Here is a 26,754-nt window from a genome sequence, read left to right as displayed (position 1 = left end):
ACATTGAATCCCTACCAAAATACCAAGTCTTTTCTTTTTCTTTTTTTATAATTTAGGAAGAAGAGACAGTAAAAGGCTTGAGGAGTTAACAATTTCCAAGTGCTATAGTTTGAATGTTGTCCCCTCCAAAACTCATGTCAAGAGCAAACACATTCAAAAGCTAGCAGAAGGCAAGAAATAACTAAGATCAGAGCAGAATTGAAGGAGATAGAGAAACAAAAAACCCTCCAAAAATCAGTGAAACCAGGAGCTGGTTTTTTGAAAAAATCAATAAAATTGATAGACCGCTAGCAAGACTAATAAAGAAGAAAAGAGAAAAGAATCAAATAGATGCAATAAAAAATGATACAGGGGATATCACCACTGAACCCACAGAAATACAAACTACCATCAGAGAATACTATAAACACCTCTACGCAAATAAACTAGAAAACCTAGAAGAAATGGATAATTTCCTGGACACTTACACTCTCTCAAGACTAAACCAGGAAGAAGTTGAATCCCTGAATAGACCAATAGCAGGCTCTGAGATTGAGGCAATAATTAATAGCCTACCAACCAAAAAACATCTAGGACCAGACGGATTCACAGCCAAATTCTACCAGAGGTACAAGGAGGAGTTGGTACCATTCCTTCTGAAACTATTCCAATCCATAGAAAAAGAGGGAATCCTCCCTAACTCATTTTACGAGGCCAACATCATCCTGATACCAAAACCTGACAGAGATACAACCAAAAAAGAGGATTTTAGACCAATATCCCTGAAGAACATCGATGCAAAAATCCTCAATAAAATACTGGCAAACCGAATCCAGCAGCACATCAAAAAGCTTATCCACCATGATCAAGTGGGCTTCATCCCTGGGATGCAAGGCTGGTTCAACATATGCAAATCAATAAATGTAATCCAGCATATAAACAGAACCAAAGACAAAAACCACATGATTATCTCAATAGATGCAGAAAAGGCCTTTGACAAAATTCAGCAGCCCTTCATGTTAAAACTCTCAATAAATTCGGTATTGATGGAACATTTCTCAAAATAATAAGAGCTACTTATGACAAACCCATAATCAATATCATACTGAATGGGCAAAAACTGGAAGCATTCCCTTTGAAAACTGGCACAAGACAGGGATGCACTCTCTCACCACTCCTATTCAACATAGTGTTGGAAGTTCTGGCCAGGGCAATCAGGCAAGAGAAAGAAATCAAGGGAATTCAGTTAGGAAAAGAAGAACTCAAATTGTCCCTGTTTGCAGCTGACATGATTGTATATTTAGAAAACCCCACTGTCTCAGCCCAAAATCTCCTTAAGCTGATGAGCAACTTCAGCAAAGTCTCAGGATACAAAATCAATGTGCAAAAGTCACAAGCATTCTTATACACCAGTAACAGACAGAGAGCCAAATCATGAAAGAACTACCATTCACAATAGCTTCGAAGAGAATAAAATACCTAGGAATCCAACTTACAAGGGATGTAAAGGACCTCTTCAAGGAGAACTACAAACCACTGCTCAGTGAAATAAAAGAGGACACAAACAAATGGAAGAACATACCATGCTCATGGATAGGTAGAATCAATATTGTGAAAATGGTCATACTGACCAAGGTAATTTATAGATTCAATTCCATCCCCATTAAGCTACCAAAGACTTTCTTCACAGAATTGGAAAAAAACTGCTTTAAAGTTCATATGGAACCAAAAAAGACCCCGCATTGCCAAGGCAATCCTAAGCCAAAAGAACAAAGCTGGAGGCATCACGCTACCTGACTTCAAACTATACTACAAGGCTACAGTAACCAAAATAGCATGGTACTGGTACCAAAACAGAGATATAGACCAATGGAACAGAACAGAGTCCTCAGAAATAACACCACACGTCTACAGCCATCTGATCTTTGACAAACCTGAGAGAAACAAGAAATGGGGAAAGGATTCCCTATTTAATAAATGGTGCTGGGAAAATTGGCTAGCCATAAGTAGAAAGCTGAAACTGGATCCTTTCCTTACTCCTTATAAGAAATTAATTCAAGATGGATTAGAGACTTAAATGTTAGACCTAAAACCATAAAATCCTCAGAAGAAAACCTAGGTAATATCATTCAGGACATAGGCATGGGCAAGGACTTCATGTCTAAAACACCAAAAGCAATGGCAACAAAAGCCAAAATTGACAAATGGGATCTAATTAAACTAAAGAGCTTCTGCACAGCAGAAGAAACTACCATCAGAGTGAACAGGAAACCTACAGAATGGGAGAAAATTTTTGCAATCAAAAACTCATCTGACAAAGGGCTAATATCCAGAACCTATAAAGAACTCAATCAAATTTACAGGAAAAAAACAAACAACCCCATCAAAAAGTGGGCAAAGGATATGAACAGACACTTCTCAAAAGAAGACATTCATACAGCCAACAGACACATGAAAAAATGCTCATCATCACTCACCATCAGAGAAATGCAAATCAAAACCACAATGAGATACTATCTCACACCAGTTAGAATGGCAATCATTAAAAAATCAGGAAACAACAGGTGCTGGAGAGGATGTGGAGAAATAGGAACACTTTTACACTGTTGATGGGACTGTAAACTAGTTCAACCATTGTGGAAAACAGTGTGGCGATTCCTCAAGGATCTAGAATTAGAAATACCATTTGACCCAGTCATCCCATTACTGGGGATATACCCAAAAGATTATAAGTCATGCTGCTATAAAGACATATGCACACGTATGTTTATTGCGGCACTATTCACAATAGCAAAGACTTGGAATCAACCCAAATGTCCATCAGTGACAGATTGGATTAAGAAAATGTGGCACATATACACCATGGAATACTATGCAGCTATAAAAAAGGATGAGTTCATGTCCTTTGTAGGCACATGGATGCAGCTGGAAACCATCATTCTCAGCAAACTATCACAAGAACAGAAAATCAAATACCGCATGTTCTTACTCATAGGTGGGAACTGAACAATGAGATCACTTGGACACAGGAAGGGGAACATCACATACCAGGACCTATTATGAAGGGGGGAGTGGGGAGGGGGAAGGGATAACATTAGGAGATATACTTAATGTAAATGATGAGTTAATAGGTGCAGCACACCAACATGGCACATGTGTACATATGTAACAAACCTGTACGTTATGCACATGTACCCTAGAACTTAAAGTATATTAAAATACATATATATATAATCAGACTACACAGTTACACTGCTATTCAAACTGTGTTCTAGCAAATAATGCTTAGGAAGCTTTTAACATTAAGAAGCTTCCCCCCAAAAAGGAATACACTGACTTCATTATGATATACTGCTATGAATGTACATAATTCAAGCATATCCAATAAAATGATACCAGAGGAAAAAAAAAAACAATTGATTGCCATTGTACCATACTAAGAGGTGAGACCGTTAAGAGGTGTTTAGGTCAGAAGGGCTCCACCAACATGAATGAACTAATGTTGGTATCCTGGGAATGGGCTCCCTCACATGCTCTCCCTCTCTCTCTCTCTCTCTCTCTCTCTCTCTCTGTCTCTGTCTCATGTGTGCTTCCTCTCTCTCTTTGCCCTTCTACCATGTTATGAGATAGCAGGAAGACCCTCACCAGTTGCCAGCACCTTGATCTTGGATTCCCAGCATCCAAAACCAATATGAGCCAATACATTTCCATTTATTATAAATTACCCAGTTTCAGGTATTATCTTATGGCAGCACAAAATGGACTAAGACACCAAACCATTCTTAAAACAAGTCCTTAAATGAATCAATCATTTGTACAAAGCTATTGATGAGGTGACAGTAAGGGAGCAGTGTAAAAGTTGTTAAATGTCCTCAAATTAGAAATGTGTCAAAATAACATTAGGAATAATGCTGCTATTAGCAAAAAACAGTAAAGTGAGACTATGAATAATAAAATATATTGTGCAATGTTGGAGGAAGACGTAAGATTTGCAACACAGCAATCAGTGTATAATTGCTATGGTTTGAATGTCTGTGTCTCCTCCAAAATTCATGTTGAAACTTAAATTCACAATACAACATTATTTAGAGGTGAGCTTTAGGAGGTGATTAAATCTGGAGCTCTCAAGAATGGGATTAGAAATCTTATAAAAGTGTTGGAGGGAACTAGCTAGTCCTCTTTTTGCTCTTATGCCTTCTGCCGTGTGAAGACACAGCAACAATGCCTCATCTTGGTGAGAGAGAAGGCTCTCACCAGATACCAAATCTGTGAGCCCTTGATCGTGAATTCCCCTTCTTCTGGAATTGTGAGAAATATATTTCTGTTGTTCACAAATTACCGTCTCAAGTATTTTATTACAGCAGCACAAACGAACTAATACAGAAATTGACACTGAGAAATAGGGTGTTGCTATATCAAATACCTAAAAATGTGAAAACAGCTTTGGAATTAGGTAATGGATAGAGGCAGGAAAAATTTTAGGGTACATGCCAGAAAAAAAGCCTACATTTCCAGCGTTTAAGGGCAATTTTGGTGAAGGTTCAGAAGAGGAGAGTAGCCTACCTCTTCTTATAGATTATTTAAACAATCATGACCAGAATATTGGGGAAAATACCTACAGTAAAGGCCTTTCTGATGAGTTCTTAGACAGAAATGAAGAATATCTAATTGGAAACTGGAGGAAAAGTCATCCTTATTACAAACTGGTAAAACTGGGTAATTATGTCTGTGTCCTAATAGTTTGTGGAAGGCACAGTTTAAAGGTGGTGAACTAGAATATGCGGCAGAAGAAATGTCTAAGCAAAGTGTTCAGGGTGATGTATTGTGGTTCTTGACTTCTTTTAGTAAAATGCCACAAGGGAGAAATGGATTAAAGATGAAATTTATAATAAAAAGGGAAGCAAAACTTAATAATTTGGAAAATAGTCAGCCTAGTCAGATTGTAAATAAAAATTGTGCTCCAGAAAAAACACCAACAGTTTGTCCAAGCAACCATGTGATAAGGAGACTCTTGTGAGATAAAAAGAAGCCTGACAATGGAAGAATAACCCTGAAGGCATTTTGGAGCTCTTCCAGACTGTCACTCTCATCACAGCTCTAGAGTGTGAAAACTTTGAGGGCAGAATAGTTTCAACAGAGGAAACCAGGACACCTTTGGGGCCTCAAGAGTTGGCTTTCTTCATTTCGGTGCAGTGCTCTTCGGCCACCCCAAGTGCTGGTCAAGCAGGTGCAGGAGTGACTCAGGATGCTGCTATGGGAGTCGGAGATGGTAAACTTTGGTGGCATCCATGTGGTGCTAATTTTGCAGGTGCACAAAGGGCACAAGCTGTGAAGGCATGGTTACCTTTCCCCAGATTTCAAAGGATGCCTTGGAGAACTTGGGGTCAAGAAAGAGAACTACTGCAGGGGTAAGGCCGCACAGAGAGTCCCCACTAGAGCAATGCCTGGTAGAGCCATAGGGGTGGAGCTATCCCTGAAACCCCATAGCTGTAGTCACCAGCATGAAATGACAGTGTGGGAGAGCTGGGGATACTAGACCCCAACCCTATAGGTGCTGCTGTGTGGTCTACACCAAGCAAAGCCTAGAAGATGGGGCTTCCCATGGTCTGATAGGGGCCAACTCCTCCCCAGTGTGACCAGAAGTCAAGACATGGAGGCAAAAATTAATCTCAAACCTCAGGATTTAATGTTTTTTCCTTGTTGGATTTCAAACTTAATTGGGACCTGTTACTCATTTCTTCTTGCCTATTTCTCCCCTTTAGAATAAGAATGTATCCTATGCCTGTCTCGCCATTGTATTTTGGAAGCACAAAACTTGTTTAATTTCACAGGCTCACAGCTGAAGAGTAATTTGCCTCAGGATGAATCATGCCTTGAGTCTCACCCATATCTAATTTAGGTGATATTTAGATGAGACTTTGGACTTGGAATTGGTGTTGGAACAACTTAAGACATTAGGGGCTACTGGGATGAAATAAAATGTATTTTCTATATGAGCAGGACATGCATTTTGATGGGCCAGGAGCAGAAGGCTATGGTGTGAATGTTTGTGTCCCCTTCAAAATTCACATTGACACTTAAATTTCACAATGCAACGTTATTAAGAATTGGGGCCTTTAGGAGGTGATGAAAAGTCATGAGGGTAGAGCACTCATGAATGGAATTAGCAACCTTATCAAATTGTAGGTCAGAACCAGCTAGGCCCTTTTTGCCCTTCTGCCTTGGGAGGATGCAGTATTAAGTCCTCATCTGGAAAGTAGAGAGAAGGCCCTTAACAGATGTTAAATTTCCAACACCTTGATCTTGGCCTTCACAGCCTTCAGGATTGTGAGAAAGAAATTTCTATTGTTTACATATTACCCAGCCTCAGGAATTTGGTTATAGCAGCATAGACTAATACAATCATGGAATACTACTCAGTAAACAAATAAATAAATAAAAATTAAAAGAGGTCAAGCTCTGGATAAACTGCAAAAACATGTTGAATGAAAGAAGTCAGATATAAAAGACCACATGTTGTATGATTCTGTTTATACGAAATATCCAGAGAACAGCCAGCAAATTAGTGGTTGCCTGGAACTGTTGGTGGGAATGTGGTGGTGAAAATGTTCTAAAACTGAATTGAGGTGATGGTATATATCACTTTATATATATAACTTTGAATATACATGAAAAAAATATTGAATTTACACATAAAATGAGTAAATTTTATGATACATGTATTATACCCCTATAAAGTTATTTTAAAAATCAGTGTATATTTGTGAACTCTCACTATGGCTTATGGGTACACCAAGCACATGGCTCAATTATGACAACCATGAAGAAATAAATATTCAATGTTTACTTTCCAGAAGTTCCTTTCCCAGCCTTTTAAGATAATCTCCTTATTTGTCTAAATTATGTAGCATACATATTCTATTGTGTTTATGTATATATATGTATATATACATACACACATATTTTGGTACAGTCAAGAATAAGTTTATGAATGGTTATGTAGATGGGTAGGTACATAAATAGAAGGATCAAGAGACAGAAGAGAGAAAGGAAGATATATGTCATCATTTTAATTGTTTACAACTTTTGTGTGAGTTTATTTGCTTTTTTTCCTTTTCCTTTTTTCACTTCAGGTCTCCAAAATGGCCCAGCAAAATCACCTTCGTTTTATGCTTACAAATTTTGTGTGAGTTGCCAGATGGTAAGCACACTTAAACCAAGGAGTTGATTCACATCAGTTTATTGGCACAGCTGCCCCTATGGAATATTGCCAAACTAATTATGAGAATATTCAGATGTAGCCTAGTATTACCAAAAATGGAATTGTATAATACTTCTGTAAAGTCAGGTTTTAAAATTTTATTTAAAATAACATATGTTTGACAGTGTAAACAATTTTTGCTTAAATTCTTTATACTTCACTAGAAAATAGAAAAGGAAGATAAGTTACATATTTTTAAAGATTCAAATAATGAATGCTTACTTTTGCTTGAGTATACATTAAAAGCCAATCTCTGATTATAGTTAAAAGATGTATTTCCTAATTCAAACATTTATTTTCCAGACCTAAATTATCAGAAAAGTCTCCTACTGTGCTTTCAGGTCTTTTGTCTGTCCTTTTAACATAATGTACTCATAAGGGCAGTATTCATATTCTTTAAACACAGCTCAACCTCAGGTTCAAAAAGCTGCGGGATTCTCACTGTTTAAAGAAACCTCTATAGTCTGTAGTTTGATAGAATATTATAATAGCTGCCAACAAATCAAGTCTTCATATGTTCAACAAACCCTTCTTTTGCAATATAATATTTCTGTACCACCCATCAACATATGAAGTCTATGTCTTCAGGTCCTTGAATCTGAACTGGACTAACGACTTGCTTTGACCAATAAATATGATGGAAGTGACATCATGTGGTTGCAGATGCTAAGTCTTAAGAGACATTGCAGCTCTTTTTCTCATTTTCTTGATACCCCGAGACCACAACACTGTGAAGATGGTGGTACGGTCTACTAGAGGATGAGAGGCCATGTGGAAGAGAACTAAGATGTCCTACTTGGTTCTCTTCCAATTGCCAGACATGATAGTAGGGCCGTGCTATATCTTCCATTTCCTCTCAGGCCATCAGATTGTTTAAGTTGAAAGAGTAATTAAGGTGAGACTGGCAGAAAATCAGCCCTGGAAATCAACCACAGAATTTTGAGAAATAACCAATTAGCTATTTTAAGCCACTAAGTTTAGGGGTGCTTTGTTACTCAGCAGTAGATACTCTCTCTCTCTCTCCCTCTCTCTCTCTCTCTCTCTCTCTCTCTATATATATATATATATATATATATATGATTATGGAATACAGCATCTGGATCTAATTTGTTTCTTTCTTAAACTTTTGTCTCATTTATCTCACCTTCACTATTTGGACTGTTTACTTAACGTAATATCATTTGAAATAGTCAAGTACTAAAAGTAAGTAAAATAGGCTTTACTTTTCCTAGTAACTAGCATTTATAACTCCAGCTTTTGTTTCAGGTAGTAATATTTAAATATAATAAATGAAAAATTGGGGAATTTGAAATGCATTTGATTTACTTATTGAAATTCATTCTACATATGTAATGTACAAGTAAATAATAAACTAAAAATTTATCTTTTATAAAAAAATTGCATATTCCAATATAAGATATATTTATTTTAGTCACATTTCATTCTGAAAAGTCTATGCCAATAACGTATTTCAAAAGTTTTTATGATTAACTTTGCTACCATGTAGACTTACAAATCAAATGCTTGACTCATAATCCTGCTATGTTTCAGTGAATACTGCATACTCTGATAAAAGTTCAGTCAATGAGTTCAGTACATACTAAAACATTCAGACAACTGTCTAGGCTATGTTTTACGGAAGAAACAAATTACTCCATATTAGAGACAGAATTGCCTGTGATAGGTATACAATCTGGACTCCATTGTCACTTTCCCATTAACTTTTGCAACTACTTCCCTTTTTATTATCTTGTTTTTATGTAAAAAAAAAAAAAAAAAAAAATCACCTCCTGAAAGAGTTGAAATTGTTTAGAAGGGAATTTTGCAGAAATTTTCACTAGCTTATCAAATCCTAAAGGTAGAATGTTCACATTATTTAAGAAAAAACTGTCTTCAAGCCTCACCAAATCCTAAACATTTCATTTAAAGAGTATTTTTAAAATTACTTGTTCAGAGTTTTTTTACAAAATGATACTAAGATATGGAGAAGTTTGATTTAAAAACAGAGATTAGGCTGGGCGCCTATAATCCCAGCACTTTGGGAGGCCGAGGCGGGCAGATCATGAGGTCAGGAGATGGAGACCATCCTGGCTAACACGGTGAAACCCCATCTCTACTAAAAATACAAAAAAATTAGCCGGGCGTGGCGGCGGGCGCCTGTGGTCCCAGCTACTCGGGAGGCTGAGGCAGGAGAACGGAGGGAACCCGGGAGGCGGAGCTTGCAGTGCGCCAAGATCCGGCCACTGCACTCCAGCCTGGGCAAGGAGAGAGACTCCGTCTCGGGGGGTGGGGGGGGGAAACCCCAGAAAATAGACTGTTCTGATTCACATTATATAGTCATAGCATCATTTTCTGATACCCATTATAGAGTACCTATACACAACATGTGTAAAACATTGTTTAATTGCATATTATTTTGGTTACCGGCAACACAACTCGAGATGTTTCAAAGATAATAAATATAAAGATTTATTTTACTGCTCTGTGGTAATCATTCAAGTAAGATATATCCTTATATATAAACTATCTCTTCAAAAAATAATTCAGCTAATTGTAGGAAGGAAGAGAAGAAAGTGTGCCTTCAGGACAGGTGGATACACAGACAGTTCACTGTTACTTATATATTATATAATAATTAAACCAAAGACAGTTTTAGAATTGAAAACGTATTGGATTTGCATTATGCACAAACATTAATATTTCAATAAGACATATTAGTTATTTTATCTAGATCTCTGAATCCTAAAACATGTTACATAAAGATTTGAAGCAATACGTGATAATTAGGCATTGTAATATAGATTGTTATCTTGTTTCATTCACACATGTCTTTGGAGCTATTATTAAATGAAAACTGTCTCCTCTCTTTCATCATAATTAATGAATTTTGGTGAGTTCTTATTTTGTGTCTGTATCCAGAAATAATTTTAATGATAAGCAGAGATTTTCTGATAAATTAAATACAAAATGTACTCAAATACAGCACATTCATAAGCATAATATTCTATTTTGCCTTATCATAAAAGAGATGCATCTTTTCAGTCAGTTAAAACCAAGTTAAACAATTTAAATTACATATTAAATTAAAAGTAGCAGGAGAATTTAATAATGTCTCATTAAAGCAAAAATGATCATGGTTGGTGGATTTTAGTAAATACTTTGGTATGTTTATATATTCTAGCAATCAAATTTAATATTGTTTCGTGACTGGGAACTATATATGTGTATATATATATTAGCTTTCTTAAAATACTTGGTTTTGGTAGTTATCTAATTGTAACACACATTTTGTTTATTGTCCTATATCCCGTCTAAACATTTTAAATTAAAAAATTTATTGCAATCTAAAATATAAAAAATAAACCAATATCACACCATGTTCTATTTATAATTTTTGCTTAGCTAATATATATCAAAGTTACTCTAATTCATTTATAGTCATTTACTTTCAAATAAAAAATTGCAAATGAATATCTTTTTATTAGAATTTCTCTATTGTAAAAATACCTATAAATTTTAACTAATAATAAAATCATTTATAAATACTAACACATGCTATAAAATTTTACTTAAATGTTTTATAACGGAAAAAAGCTACCTAACATTATAAAAGTTAGTCACATTTATTCATACAAATAAATTTATTAATGGTTTACTAGCCAAGCATTGTACTGGATGTTGCAGATGCAGACATCAATAGGACAAAGGTCTTTCACCCAGTCTGTGTAAAAAAAAGAGCCTCTAAAATCTTAAGTGAATGATTATGACCTCACTTTACTATTACTAATAATATCATAAATTAATAAACGGTTTTACTTTCTAATACAGTGCTAACCTAGTAAGTTATTCAAGCTTCATGCTCCTCAATTGAAAACCAAATGTATTAATAATAATATTAACTTCTCATTGGCTATAATGATAAATAAATGAGCTAATGCTCTGTGAAATGTCTGGGATAGAATAATGTTCAGTGAATTCAGTAGTAATTTTGTTATTTATTTATAGCCCCAGCATGAGAGAAATGGAATAATAAAAATGAATCAAATATATACACAAAAGTGTTATAAAGCTTTTGTTTCTATTTTATAAAAAAATAAAATGCTACGGCTAACAATAGAGTCAGGGATTGAAGAGAGAGAAAGTGGTGATAAGAAAACAGTATTTATCCCCCTTCGTAGGGATTCACTAACAAATTTATTAGCAGCAGGACACAATCCACGGATTAATGAGTAGCTATAATCGTGTCCTTTCTCAATGCTGCGAGTCCCAAGGGTTATGGGAGTGGAAATATGGGCGATCATAGAAGGCTCCAAAAAAAAAAAAAAAAAAAAAGAAAGAAAAGTTAGGCAATTTGCAAGGTAAACCCATAATCTTTAACTATTTACAAAGAATAGTCATGCTGAGATTAGTTGACCTTTGGAGGGTTGACTGCCATCATTTACAGAAACTGACAACAAATTCTTGGAAAAGCAGTAAGGGAAAAAAGATTAAGCACTATTTTAGTGCCAGTATGTCAACATCAGGCTAGTGACTTGTTTTAAAGGATTACTTATCACTGAGATTAACTGAATGAAAGGATTTCATTTGTGATTATATAAAAGACAGTATATCTATATATCCTACATGTGTATATTTATACAAGTCACTAAGTTATGTAAGTAATATCATGATATGTTAACATTTAAGACCTAAATTTTAAAAGAGTAACATTTTGAAAAAAATTCCCATAGAATTTTCTCTTTTTATATTACTTAAAATATATATTCATACTCACTATTAAGATTTAAACAGATATTTAATTTTATATGACTTATGGATTTTATATTTTGTGAATGTTAAGTATACCCATTTATTAAAAGTTTATGCACTTTGGGAAGTGCATAAACTTTGGGAAGTGCATTACCTCAAATGCACTTTGGGAAGTAATGTTTAGCGTCTTTTTATTTGTTTAATATTTTGTTTGGTTTTAATTTTTAATTTAAATGAACTTACAATTTTATCCCTGCAATTTATTACCACAGGATTTTTAAATCCATCATTTTAAAGTGAACTTTGTCTTCAGTTCTGTATTTCATTGTATGTATATGTTCCTTGACAATCCAATTTGGCGGTAAATATTAAGCAGATAAAAGATTCTGCAGTCAAATACATTTGGCAACTCTGGGTTAAGTATAGTTTTTTATCAAATGACTTTTCAGATTTTTTTAGTGAGCTAATATTTATGGTGGATCTCTGACGATGGATTAATTTTATAGGATTTACCAAACATATCTGCCAAATATTTTGGTTTATACCGAATATTTCAAAGAGTTAGGGTTTTATGGAATAAACTTTGAGAATGTGAGCTTATAGTTTGTGCTTTGTCTTAGTAGTTTAGAATCGCAGTTTACCTTAATCATAAAATGACTTGAGTAACTTTCATCTTTGTCTATGATGTGGATTACACAGCCCTGGAGTACTTGTTCCATAAAGGAATTTAATAATGAAACTGCCAGTCCCTAATTTTTTTTTGTTTTTTCATGGATATCCAAATATATAACTTAAAAATACAACATTTTAAAAATTCTCCATCTCTACCCTTCATCTTAATTTGATTCAACTTAAAAACCCGTAAGTATGCATTTTGGCATGACCTACCATTCCTTCCGCAGATCCAAAAAAAAAAAAAAATCAATATGCCTCACTCAGCATCTCTTTTACTGAGTTTCTACAAATCTGAACCTTGAGATTTCTGACAAAGTACAGTCTATACATACAGCCCCACAGCAGCCAAACAAAGCACTAGATAAGCACAGAAGCTTCCTCATCCTGCTCAGAAAGAAGCTGGGAGAAGACAGATTTTTTTCCTAAGTACTGCAATTATTTTGAAATGTGGCTCACCAAATTGAGCATGCCATATGGAAAGGAAGACTCAAAACTGTAACTCATTAAAAAAATTAACATTCCACCTTTTTGTTAACTGAAATAGTGTTCAATCTTATTAAGAATAATTTTAGTTAAAGAAACTAAACACCTATGAAACATCTTAACATATTAACTGAAAAGTATTAGGACCCATTTTGCAGTATCAAGATTTATGACATATATCATAGCTGGCCTCTCATTTCAGATTACCCTTAGAAGTAAAAAAATAAATATTTAAAAACTATTCACTTCTTAAATCTCATTTTAACAAAATATTCCTCCATTTTGAATAGCTCTCTTAATTTATATATTTTAAAATCTACTTTTTTTTCCCCCTTTTTTCTTTCACCTAATGAAAGAAGAATCACCAAGGCATATGACAGAAATTATCTAAGGCTTTACCAACCAGAGTGCTAAGTGTTCTTTCTTATATTAAACATTTCAATTAAATGGACTCCACATTGTCCATTGTCAGTCCTATAGAATATACTTCGTTAAACAAAATTATGTTAAATTGCAATTTATTACATTTTATCTTCTTTCATCATTAATGATTTAAAAAATATAAAAGCATCTGCTAAACCATCTTTGTAGATTTTTTTATAGACTCAGCCTGTGGGTCATTACTATTATGTATACAAATGAAATTGGGGGGGTTCTGTCATTAGTAGGAAAGATGGAGCTTTTAATCATGTAGTGTGTTGTTCTGTTGAATCCTTAGGTCATATGCTATATAAAGTATCTATTCATATTCATTCATAAACACTTATTAAGAAATACGTACTGTGCCTTAATGTAAAATGTATTTCCCACTGTGAATTGTGAAGGAAGTAGACAAATAAAGAGACAAAACAATGGAATAAGAAGGATGATTAAAGTAGATCAAACCAGGTGAAAATAGGAGACAAAACCACTATGGTCAAGGCAATTGCACGGTACAGTCAATAATCAAGAAAATTCATCACGTTCGTCTGGAAACTCCCATTCTATGAAACTCCAACATTAAAAGTTTAAACCCTTATTGAGAAAAAGAACAATTCTGCTGTACCACTGACAGAAAAGCTATTATAATTATTTTCATGTTTTTAAAAAAAAATCACATAAGACAGTAAATAAAGGCAACCTGGTACTTAATCACTTTACCTTTCTACTAATAAATGAGAACACTTTTAATTTATTACTTCTTGCTTCTTGGAAAACTTATAGGATTTGCTTCTCCTGAAAAATGTGAGATATAAGTGCTTATGCTTTTATATTTGCTCTGTTGCAGATCACATGCATTTGAAAAAGTTTTGTTCTCCATTCTATTTATTGAGTACTACTAAATGTCAGTCACAGTACTTAGTACTGGCAAAGACGCTGGTATGTAAAAACCAGCATGACTGTTTCCTTGATGGAACTTAGATTTTAGTGGAAGAGACAGAAAATAATGACTAATGTATATGTATACAACTATAGAAAGAGAGGCTCCAGAGTTATGATTTCCGTTCATAGTGAAATTTGACCTAAGCAGGTGGTTCAGACTTCAATGCAAGAGTCATGCTTAAAATAAAAAAGGATATCAGGCTTTCAACTTTTATTCAGTAGAGAAGGCAGAGCATTCTAGGTAGAAGGGAGGTTAGCATGATGGAGGAAGTAAAAACAAAACAACAAAAATAGGACTCCTAAGCAGAGAAAAAATAAAAATGTGGGGTGAAAATAAAAACATAGGGAGAACACTGTTCATGAAAGAAATTCAGAACAAATTAAGCTTTATCTATACCCCAAGACACATGGAATATTTTAACAAGTATTAAGTATGTGGCAACACAGTCGTATTTGTATATCACAAAGGTCATTTGGTCATCATGAGATGAATGGTTTGGAAGAGAGCCAGAGGGCATATAGGTAAGCCACATATATAGCTGTTGCTATAAAGAGGTTATGGTCATTTAGATAAATAAGGTGGTGACTAAGAAGTACAGAAGTGGATAGATTTGCAGGATGTTTAGAAGGTAAAATCTATGGGATTTGTTGATTGTGTATTCTGTAACAAAGCAGGAAGTGTTAAGAATGCCTCCTATGTATCTGGATTGCTCAAAAGAATGAGCAGTAATTGCTATCTCAGAGATGGGGACATTTTGGGAAGAAATATAAATTTTCTTTTGGACATATTTAGTTTGAGGAGTCTAAGAGGAAATGTAACAGAAACAGTTGCATTTAAAAGTTGTAATTAAAGTCATAGAAACTGACCTAAGACTATTTATTTGGTCATCATTTTCAAGTTATTTGGGGGGCATATTTGTAACCACGAATGTAAAGAGGAAAAATTGAGGCTTCAATTTGATTCTCCTTGCCCTCCACAGCCTTGTAGCCAAACATTATACATTGAGAGCAAATCTTAGATGAAACTCCGTCACATAAAATAGTTATTAATCCCTATTTTGTAAGATCAAAGAGGATTACATATCAACAAACATATGGGAACAAACACATGGGGGGAAAAAAAAGTTCATACCACAAAAGTATGAAAATGTACTAAAGGCAGGTTCAATAACCAGCTTGTGGAATCAGGTGACCGAAGGTGCTGTTAAATGGAAATAGGTTTGAAAAGGTTCCCTAAAGGGTTAGGCTACTGTGCTCACCATGTTCTTATAATCCAATTACACAAGGGCAGAGGCAAACAAACAATATTTTCTTGCCAACCATATGTCTTGAAAAATATTTCTAATTCATCTTATGTTAATTTGAAAGGATTTGGGCACAGAACTATTGACGCTTGAAACTGGCAATAGTCGGTACCAGTTCCTGATCAAAGTCCTTCACAAGCTCATTAGCCATCCCTAGATATTAATTTGTATGGACACATATCATAACACACTATCCATACCGCTATATTTATAGAATTACAGATAATATAACTAAAATGTAAGATATATTCCTAAAAGAAAAATATAAGAAGAAATGATAAAACTTAAAAAGGACCTAGAACTGATCCCTGAGGAACTACATCATTTGATGATGGCTCACAGAAGAAATGAGCTTGAAAAAAAAAAAAATAAATAAGAGAGAGAGAGTGTGTGTGTGTGTGTTTACCTATGGAGTATATGTGTGGGTCTACAGGTATGTATCACATGTCCACATGCATGTTCATAGCCTCCATGCACATGTAAATATTTCTTCAAATAAACTTTTCTGACTTTAATATTAGAAAGAACTTACACTGCTTTTCTGAACCCCACTGTGATAGCAGAGATCCCTTTCTAAATATACCTTTACTCCCTTCCCAGTAATACAATAATACAAAAGGTCAATCGTTCTAAGAATTATGTTTCCCTTTTTCCTTTTTTTTAAGGCTTAACTTTCAAAAACAAACAAGCATAATGCCTGTTCTGCTTTCCTTTGAATTTATGTTTCGTCTTCCTCTCATTAGTTTACTTTAAAAAAAGGCTATAAAGATATAATAAAATTTTCCATTAAAAACTCAATTGTAAAATGCATTACTATGGTGCAATATGACTATAAACAAAAGCATTTTGAGTAGGGCAAATATGAGTAGATGAGGTCAGTGAAGAAAGCAGGGACAAATTATAAATTATTTCATATACAACACTAAGATATTTGCATTAACCTGAAGACTCTAACAGCACAAATGAAGAATTTTAAGCCACAGAATGAAATCATTTGGGTAGTGTTTGAGGTCATCAGTAAATCAATAGCTACTGATATTGTGAGTGGTTTCTACTGCCCCAAGCAGCAAATATATTTACACTAAACTATTAGTCTCAGGTTGAAAATCACTTTTAAGACTGCCCATGAAAATCACCCAAGTGAATTTATAGCTCTGACCAGAGCAAATAATAGATATAGAAATGCTACTAAATTCAGTGTAAAAGGATTTTCTAAGTTGTGAGCCCTTTATTCTCTACAACCTACTTTGCTTTTTGTTTAAATTTATTTTACTTATCTCATTCAGTCCTCAAAAGTAAAGTGTATATCCAAGAAATAATATAGAAATATTAGCTTACACACTATTAATTTCCATTATATGTTTAAAGATATGTTCACAGAGTTGATAAAAATAAAATAATATATGTGCACACCCCATCTTCTTTACTATCAAGAAGTTAGTAAGATGAACACTCAATTTAAATGTCCTTGCACATGTGAAATATGAAATAAGACCAAATAAATACCAGCTAATTTAAACTGATTTGTACTCATTTATTGCATTTCCACAAGAATATCTTGCTGGCTACTGCCAGATAACAAGACCAAATAGTCTCTAGTCAACATTTTCTGGAAATTAAATGAGGCACAAAATAAGCTTTGTTTTATTCTAACAGAAATGCTTTGAATTTAACCATTAAAACTAAAACAGAAAGTACAACTTAACATGTCTCTTTACATTGTAAGCTATGAGAATTACTCTCACAGTAAAACTGACTCTTATTTTTATGTAACTACTTATTTAAATTCAGTTATTAAAGTGTAATATTAAAATATCATGTACATCAACAGAGAAATTTTGTCATAATGATAGCTCTTTCAGTTTCATAATAATCTCTGCTTAAAATCAACTAAAAAATTTCTCCCGTCTAAGAGACAGTTAATGAACTTATATCCATTTCATGGACTATAATATTCACAGATAATTCTGTAATATACAAACATAACCATATGTGAGAAACAACACTGTTGAAAGGAAGCTGAGCAGTCCATTTGAGCACTCAGCTAACCTTTCTATCAATGGTATATTTAATTGCTTATAAGCTAGTATCAAATACATCAGTATCTACACAGAATGGCCTCTTAAGCCAAAAAAAAAAAAAAAAAAATTACTGCAAACTACAACTGTTTTCCTGATCAATGATATTTGTTCAAAGAGCAGTGTCGGAAGGTCAATGACACATTCTAAACTAAAGAGAGTTACTGGAAAACATAGTCCGTGTTAGCATTAACCTAATGGACATTGCTCCTATGACTTTAATTTTTAGAAAATTTGTAAGAGACTTACCATATCAGATTATTTAAACTCAAGGAGATTAAAGTAGGCAATAATATTGCAATTAAGATGCTACCATTCAGTAAAAGCTTTTATTCTGTATTTTATTTTCAAAATACATGACAAAAAATAAGCAAAAGATAGATTTTTTAAAAATCCAACATGTACAATAAATATACCTTTCTCTATACTTTTTCACTCCAGGAGACTCATTCAACTAAAAATATCATTTAACGGTCATTATTCTAATCACCTTTATCCTCATTCTTAGCAATTATCAATGTCATAGAATAACAAAGTCCTGACGACACTGATAATAGGTATGGAGCAAGCTACAGAATCTCAGCTTACTGGTTGGGAACAACTGATTGATCTAGTCCAACTCATTTCTCTACAGAAGTAGCATCTTAGGGCAGTAAGGGTAAAAATCTTGACCAAGGTTCACTCTACTCATAAGAGGTAGCCCTAGAAATATAATAAAGCTTTTCATCAATTACCCCCAACTTTGTGGAAGTCAAATAAGCCTTCTCTGTGAAATCTTCAAAATTAGACATATCTTCATTTTTGAGAGAAATCAATTAGGAAGAGAGCAAGTTACCTAAAAGTACTTTGTTTATTCAGGGACTGTATTCTGAGTCCTTCTCTGTATCGAAAGGAGACCACATTTATAATCTAGTGAACTAAACCACTGATAGTTATTAAGCTACTAATTAACTAAGACAAATGTTCCAAATCATATGAAATTTAACTAAGCTATGCTGCCTTTCCTAAGTGAAAAATTTGTCTACAGTGTCTTCCTTCCACATACGTAATGTAAAAGAACTCACTTAATATCGCTCTTTTTACTACCATCTGTCTTTACCCATTAGAAATGTAGATCTCTAAAGTTTTGATCCCTGTTGTAAATATTTGTCACAAGGTTCAAAACATGGCTAGTATGAAAAGAATAATACAGTGCATTAATTGGTCTTCATCATTAATCGCTTTGGATGAAATTGAACTTAAAGTAAAATCACTGCTTCACTGTTTCATTTTTCCTTTCTCTTTCTTTCCATCTTCAATGAAATAATTTGCCTCAAATGTACAATAAAAACTCAGTTCCATTTCCAGAACATATTTTATGTTAGCAGAAGAAAAAAATTGTGATACAAGCAAATGATTGAAGATAACAAAAAGCTAATGTATTACAGAGTAGTTGGTGGTAGATAGTGTAGCAACATTTTTAAGACCCTGAACTGAATTGTCAAGAAAAGTTCCTTGAAGTATTTGACATATGAGCAAGACCTAAAGGAGGCCAAAAGCTAAGTAAAGAACATACAAGGAATTGGAAACACTTAGTTCAAAACCCACACGTCAGGAATCATCATAATGTCATCAAGGAACAAAAAGAAAGCTGTGGTGAGGATGCCTACTGAAAGAGAGAAAGTACAATAAGTACAATATAAGTTGGGGTCAGAGAGGTAAACATAAGGGAACAATTATGCTGCAGACAGACCAGATCATCCAAGCAAGAGATAATGGAGCATAAAAGGAGTAGTGACAGTGCAGAGCTGCATGGAAAGATTTGGAAGGTAGAGCCAATAGGGCTTGTCAATGGATTGAATACTCAATGTGAAGAAAGGGGAGGACTCCAGATACGCCAAGTATTTTTCACTTCTTTTAGGGGATAGGGTGAATAGTGGAGTAACTGACAGAGAAGATAGACCAAAAAAAAAGTTGTCTGGAAAGACAGAAGAATCAACAACGTTGTTATGGACTGCTGCAGTTATCAGCTTCTAGATGATTTTGAAATCCGTCTACCTCTATAAACATCTAGGCAGATAGAGAAGGCAGGCCATTGGGAGCAGGAAGAGCCTCGGTAGCCTTCTCTCTAACTCTTACCAAAGGCCTGGAAAGAGAATGATATTAGGAAAAGTTAAATGAAAGTATAAATTATTCTTCCACTGCTCTACGTTTTCTAATGGATCTCCTAGGATAAAGTTGAATCTTGTAAAGCACCATAATTTTTTAACCACAACATGTCATCCCCTGAAAAAAGAATTGCTTTCAAACTACCGATAAGGCTTAAATGCATGAAAAAGAAGGCAGAGTATGGTCAGAGAAACCCGGACTCATTTCTGATGTCCAACTTACTTAAACACTCACTTAACTCCCTCCGACCTTATCTATCTCCTCTATAGACAAGAGATAAGAAGTATCCCAGTGTTACAGAGCTATTATAGGAATTAAAAGAGATAATGCAAGCAAAACTCTAAGGCAATAGGCAGGGAGCCAATGCTATTTGCACATTATAAAAAATTTTATATAAAACATATTGTATTATATATAACATTTCTGTATTATTTTGTCTACATAATGAAATTCCTGAGTTCTGCAAGAGGGAATGTATTAATTTCATTGAGAAACGTGTGTTTTGTTTTTCTCTAACTATGTAGTTACTCTTTCTAATGAGAGCTAGGTAAAATTACATACTTGCCCTCTACTGTGTGGCCTGGAAGCTTTTTATAATGTTTATACAATGTTTATACTTAATCCCTACTCTGTTGACTTGTAGTTTTTTCTGTTTCTGTTATAATAATCCAATTTCATGTCTATTTTAAAAGCTGCCCCAAATCCTATTGCTGAAATTTATATAATATTCTTTTTTCTCCGTTTGACAAATAAGTAGATTGAGGCTCAGGAAACCTGTCATTCAACTAAAGTCACACAGCAAGAAAGAGGTACACCAAGATATCTTCAAATCTAATGACTTTTTGTTTGTTTGTTTTCTACCTAATGACACACTAGATAGCTGTATATAAATATGCCCCTGTGAAAAATAAAACCTAAGAAGAACAATCATTTTTTTAAACTAAAAATATTTCCCCTAAATTGCAGCAATAAAAATACTACTTCATGTTTGAATAGCACTTTAGAAATTACAAAATGCTTTTATATAGACGAGCTGCATCTTTGCAGTTATTCAGCACTGGGCCCTATTTGAATTTATAATCATAAAATAGGAAAAATTTAGAGAAAGGCAAACAAACAAACAAAAAAATCCTGGGGAGAACAGTTTAAGCATTTGGGGAATATTTGGCTTGTAGAAAAGAAGACCGAGTACTCTCAATTGTCAATATTAAATATAATTATAAAGCAGAGAATTGAAAGTGGTTTTCCACCTTCACAGTAGGCATACTAGAGGGAACAAGCTCATATGAAATTCTAATGAGATATTTAGAACATCCTAAAATCAATTTGCTAGCAAACCAGGAACCTAAAAATAAATACCCAAAACTTATACATAAAGACCTAACAAAGACCTATAATAAATGTAATTCAATGGGCTAATAGACAGCCTCTATAAAAGAGTATTAAGTGTCCAAATGAACCTGGATTATTAGGGAAAATCAGAAATATTCTATATAATATTTGCAAAGCAAGATGTTAGTGGAAGATAATGTAATCCTGGTATATTAACCTGGGTAGGAGATATCATCAGTTTAAGCAATTCATGTAGAAAAAGAAGACATTGCTAAAATAAGTATTTTGACACACTCTGAATCAAAATACTTTAAAATATCCTGGGAAAGATCATGGACAAGAAAAAGGCTATTTCATCATCCATGATGAAATAATTTAGACAATGTACTAATAGGAAATCATGAGAAGAAAAGCAATGAATCACAATCTTCATTATAAGGATTCTATACTCAGTTGAAATGTAAAAATGTCTACATAATTTCAGGAGTTAGGTAATAGAAAAGGCACTAATAAAGAAAAAAAGAATAAAAAATGAGGAATTTTAAAAGAAAAATAGAGTTTATGATGTTTCAAAAAGATGTATGAATTCAGCATAAGTTTAGTTGCTTGAGGGTAGGAAAATGCTTTTATAATAATAAAAATGTACTATAAAAGCTCTGACGTTGACTATAGTTTAAAATAGAGAACCATCTGGGTAGGATGGTATAGAAAGGGCTGTGTTTGGAGAAGTGGAAAATAAAAAATATTCTCAAATCCATTTTAGTAATATGATTCTTTATAAAAATCTTCTGCTATAATTATATTTTTTATCAAATTCTTATTGCATTTTCACTCATTTTTACTTTGTATATTTAAAGGCCAAGTGTTTTGGATACCACAGGTGAAGACCTTGTCTACTAATACTTTGTGTCATTTATCCCTATATAATGCCTCTCACTGCCCTGTTAAGGTTTTTGTTTTGTTTTACTTTTAATCAGAGATTCCACTTTGTCATTGCCTAGGTGTTCTCTTCTAATCCTGTGATTTTAGTGATCATTTATATGTTGATGATTACCAGATTTACACACTAATCCCAACCCCTCTACTGAACTCCAGGATCCTATAGCTAAATGGCTATTAGACATCTTCCCTTGGATTTCTAAAAGTTATGTAGAATATGATGAACTCCTTATTTCCCTTCCTTTTCAGGTTCCTTATCAGATTTTCTCATCCTTGTATGTATGTGGCACCATCATTCACACAGTTTTCCAGAATACAAACCTCAAAGTTTTTCTTGATTTTTTGTCCTCACACCTTATATCCAGTTTGTAATCAAAAGTGTGTCACTTCTTTCTTTAAAGCAGATTGCAATTCCAATCACTGCCTACTTCCTTGCTACCATTCTAGGTCAAGAATTCATAACCTCTTTCCTGGAGTCCCACAATAACCTCCCAGCCATTATTTCTGCTACAGCTCTTGTCTCCACACGGCCTGTTCTCCATAGAGTATCCACAGCATTTTTATTAAAATGTCTATCTGAGTGTGTTCTTCAAATAAGTAAATAAAGCTTCTGTCCCAGAGCTTTGCACTGACTCCTCTTCTGCCTAGCACACTTTAACTAGACATATGCATGGTTTATTTGAATACTTCATTTATTTCCCTATTCAAATTCCACTTCTTTAGAGAGCAGTTCCCTGAACACCCTACCTAAAAAAGCAGCCCATCTGCCTCCATCCTCGCCACAGATTTATTTTCTCATTTTTTTATTAGCTGACATTATGTAATGTCAGCTAATGATTATTGTCATTATCCCTAAGTTAAAAAAGATTTTGATCATTTTAATTACTGCTCCAGCTCTAGCACCTGAAGGAAATGCAAAATTATGTTGACTGAATTAATAAATATTAGTATTTTTAGTACTCTATCTTTTTTTTTTTTTTTTTTTTTTTTTTGACTCCATCATCTCACTCTGTTGCCCAGGCTGGAGTACAGATACGATCTCAGCTCACTGCAACCTCTGAATCCCAGGTTCAGGTAATTCTTATGCCCCAGCCTTCTGAGTAGCTGGAACTACAGACGCACACCACCACACTGAACCAATTTTGTTGTTTTGTTTTGTTTTGTTTTGTATTTTAGTAGGATGGGGTTTCACCGTGTTGCCCAGGCTGGTCTCAAATTCCTGAGCTCTGCTTGCCTCGGCCTCCCAAAGTGCTAGGATTACAGGCATGAGCCACCGTGCCAGTCAGTCTTATTTCTTTTCATTTGTACTTTTTTGTTATCCCTTTGCAAAGTTTCTTTACCACCTTAAATATACTAAAATATACTTCTTATAAGGAGCATTAATATACTTCTTATATGGAGCATTAATGTTTTTACTCAATGAGACACTTTCTTTTCTTCAATAGAAAAATTTAGTTCCTTTATGTTTAGGGGAATGAAGGAACTAATCTGTTTGTATTTGTCATTTAAATATCATTTGTTTTTACTGTTTTTTTTTTTTTTTTTTTTTTAACTTTGTTGTTACTCATTTTCCCCTCTTTTGGGGAGATTGACCAAGGAGATATGGTCCTTTCTGTACCATACATTATAAATATTCCCAAATAAAATTTTGGAAAGCTATTACACTTTTCCTAGCTTTCCTTCTCCCCTCTCCTAGGTTTGCTCAGATAACTTAGTTCTTTTGCTCAAGATAGTTATTAGAACTGGGTAATAGACAAGTATTCCCGCACAGTATTTGCATTATCCAATAATATAATATCCTCTTAAGTTCAAATTCACACAAACTTAAGAGATCCCTCCATAACTCCCCTTGTTTTCTGTAAAGATGCTTGTACATCCTTTAGTCATGCCTTCTATCTGCAAGGTTTTTAAAAGGCACATAAATCTCTTCATGTTTCCAGTAATATCACCAATCCCAGCCACTATCACATTACCAGTTCATTGCTATAAGCTGCCTATTAGATGAATCCAAAGAAACTGTGAGAACTAATAACCCACCTTTATATGAAATATATTGATGATTAATGCCATATGCCTCTCATTCTCTTTAGTCACCAAGAAAGTCTAAAATTACAGATTATAACCCCAATCATTATCCTTATTCTATAGCCCACTAAGCTCCCTCTTTCACTAACTCTCTTATATGGTCTCAGTCTCCATTCATGTAAATGACTCCCTCAACAACCTATGTACAGGCAATCTTGTGTATGCACTCAGTTCCATATCAGCTTTTTACGGCTCAGCTATGTTTTGGAAACTATGTCTGCAAACTGAAATTTTCTGTCTCTCTTGTCATTTGACTTCAGGTTAGATTCTGTCAGCACAGAGGCACTATTGGCAGATAGGAATACAGAAGGAAGAGTGTTAGTCCGAATTCTCCAGAGAAATAGAACCAGTATGTTATATATTTAAACAGATGTATTATAAGGAATTGACTCACTAAACTATGAAGACTGATGGTGTGAGAGACCCAGGGAAGGCCAGTGTTGGAGTCTGAAGTCAGTCTAGTGGAGAGACTGAGGAGGGTGAGGTCCACCCTGATGAGGTCCACCCACATTATGGAGGGCAGTCTGCCCTACTCTACCAATTAAAATGTTAGTCTCATCAAATTCACCCTAACAGAAACACTCAGAATCTTTCATCAACTATCTAGGAACTCTGTCGCCCAGTGAGGCTGACATAAAACTAACGATCACAGTAAGTGAGAAGCTGTTTTGGCCTGTTATTTTTGTTTTGTTCCGCTTTTGTTTTATTTTTTTCTTTTTCAGTTTGTGTTATTGTTTTTGTTTTTTATCTTCTTCTGGCCTTTTAAGTAACAGCACCAACAGCTGGTGCGTGTGGAAGCCGGGCTTCTGTGGAGTATATCAGCAGAAGGCACGCCAGAGACTGCAATCCAATCACAATAGTGGATTTTCCATAGCCTCAACACTATGGCACTTGAGGACTTTGACTCAGGTGGTGGCAGCAACATTGAGGGATGCTTTTTGAATCCTTGGATCTCCAAAGTCAGTGATTGTGTGGCTTCTAAATTCTTATAAGGCAGCGCCATGATACTTACAACTTCATCATTTCACCTTAATTCCTCCTGTTCAGGAGTGGAACAATCTCACATTCTTATTTGTGTTCCTTGAGTACTTTCATAATTTTGCCACCAATTCCCCCTTCCAATAGACAGCAATTTTTGTTTTCTTGACTGGATGCTTCTGAAAGAGTCTGACTTTTCAGATTGTTGTTTTAACATTTTCACGTTAAACAATCTTTCCTTCCTCCACTTCTTGGTCACTCAACCTCTATAGTCATATCTTAGATCATGCCACATCCAATGAGGGGATAATTCACGTGTCGCCACAAAGGTTACTCCTTAGAGCCTTCTTTCACCAAACTATCTGAAATTTACCTCCCTATCTTTCCCTATAGTTTTTATCTGTACTCAACATAGAAAAGATAAACATTTATTATTTGTCTCCCATCTGTGCCCATCGCGAATGTAATATAAGCTATCTGAAAGCATTATCTTTGTCTACTTGCTCATTTCTCTATCTTTAGCCCTCTAGAAGTTCTGAAATGTGTTAGTTTCTCAATAAATGTTGATTAAACAAATGCATTGCATAATGCACAACCAATTTCATATTTTGTCATCTTTCCATTTTTTTATTATTCTTCCCTGAGTATTTTTTTCTCAGACAGAATGTGTACTCTTTTAATCCTTATATTTCCTGACATAATTTTCTTACATCTAGAGAAGTGGGTATGGGATTCTTGATCTCAGGCTTTTCTCTCTGATGTCTATACTTATTTTTGAACCATCTTGGAATTTCCAGTATAGCAGATACAACAGTTGTTGCAAATGTATTAATTTTATTGTTTATATAATTTAAATTTTTATTTTAGATTCTGAGAGTACATTTGTCACATCAGTACATTGCATGATGCTATAAGGTCTGGGGTACAAAGGATCCCATCATCCAGATAGTTAGCATAGTATGTAACAGGTAGGTTTTCAGCCCTTGTCCTCCTTCCCTTCTTCCTCCTCTAGTAGTCCCCAGTGCCTATTGTTGCCATCCTTATGTGTCCAGTGTTTACCTTTCACTTATAAGTGAGAACATGCAGTATTTGGTTTTCTGTTTCTACATTAATTCACTTAGGATTATGGCCTTCAGCTGCATCTGTGCTGCTGCAAAAGACATAATTTCATTCCTTTCTATGACTGTGTAGTATTTCACGGTGTATCTGTACCATATTTTCTTTATCCAATCTACCACAGATGGGCACCCATCTGTGCCCATTTTGTAGAATGATTTATTTTCTCTTGAGTATATACCCAGTAATGGAATTACTGGGTTGAATTATTTTCCATTAAAACTGTACTCGTTTTTTATTGCTGCAGGAAAAAAAAAATCACAAA

The 26,754-nt window shown here is 34.4% G+C and overlaps 1 protein-coding gene across 4 annotated transcripts in view; it reads right to left on the bottom strand.

The window, feature by feature from the left end:
* KCNT2 (potassium sodium-activated channel subfamily T member 2) overlaps positions 1-26,754 on the bottom strand; it is a 399,106-nt gene that overhangs the window by 216,067 nt on the left and 156,285 nt on the right. The window lies entirely within an intron of this gene.

The sequence above is a fragment of the Macaca thibetana genome, chromosome 1 (assembly GCF_024542745.1).
Source record: "Macaca thibetana thibetana isolate TM-01 chromosome 1, ASM2454274v1, whole genome shotgun sequence".
In the NCBI taxonomy this organism is placed as follows: Eukaryota; Metazoa; Chordata; class Mammalia; order Primates; family Cercopithecidae; genus Macaca; species Macaca thibetana.
Note: the sequence above shows the minus strand (reverse complement) of the source record. Positions and strands in the feature narration are given on the sequence as shown.